Genomic DNA, 928 nt, shown 5'->3' with positions numbered 1-928 from the left:
TGTCTTAAACTATAAATAAATACAATAAAATAATATATAAATTAACTACTTAAATAAATCTAAATTAATTTAACTATTTAAATTATATATAAAAAAAAATTTTAAAAAGAGTAACGTTGGGAAATCTGCTTTTGATCCTGTTACCAAAAAATAACTATCTGCTTTTGAAATGCGTGTATTTCCCTTTGTGTAAAAAAAAAGAAAAAAGAAAATATACGTTAGAAAATCTGTTTTCCAAACGAAGAATCCCAATGCATACAAAAAAAAAAGCATATTAGAATTCGGGTAAATATTTTGATAGAATGAATATCTTGGTAAATATTTTGTATTTATGATTATAATAGATAAAAAAAAGCCAGTTCTATCCTAATTATTAAAAATATAAATTTATATTTTAAATGTATTAATTATTAATCAACATGTCATTATTAATCAATTGAATTCTGATGTTTTATATAATATTTCATGTTCGAAGTTTTATAAATAGAAAAAATAAATAAAAGTCATTAAAAATGACTAATCAAATTTTCCTACATAGACCAACCAAGAAAGTATATAAGTTATTATATTTTATAACTCTTAATTAATTTTAAAATATAAATGAGACACTCATTCATTTTATAATATAAATCACATTCATTATTGTAAAACATTATCTTTTAAATTTCGAATAATGTTATTAAATATAATCATTTTTTTAAATTATTTAGTTTTACAAATATTTTAAAATAAAATTTAAATTTAGAATATTATTATTTTATAAACAGAATCTATATCATGGACATTGAGGACTTGAAGTCATACATTATACGATTATAAATCATCTTCAAAAGTTAAAAAATAAATTAAAAAAAATTCCGTTGCCGGGACTTGAACCCGGGTCTCTCGGGTGAGAGCCGAGTATCCTAACCAACTAGACTACAACGGA

The 928-nt window shown here is 20.9% G+C and overlaps 1 non-coding gene across 1 annotated transcript; it reads right to left on the bottom strand.

Moving 5' to 3' along the window:
• Positions 1-855: 855 nt before the first annotated feature.
• Positions 856-928, bottom strand: TRNAE-CUC (transfer RNA glutamic acid (anticodon CUC)). The gene has a single exon. It is a non-coding gene; the product is annotated as a tRNA-Glu (tRNA).

Source organism: Cajanus cajan, chromosome 3 (assembly GCF_000230855.2).
Source record: "Cajanus cajan strain Asha chromosome 3, NIPB_CcT2T_4, whole genome shotgun sequence".
Lineage (NCBI taxonomy): Eukaryota > Viridiplantae > Streptophyta > Magnoliopsida > Fabales > Fabaceae > Cajanus > Cajanus cajan.
Note: the sequence above shows the minus strand (reverse complement) of the source record. Positions and strands in the feature narration are given on the sequence as shown.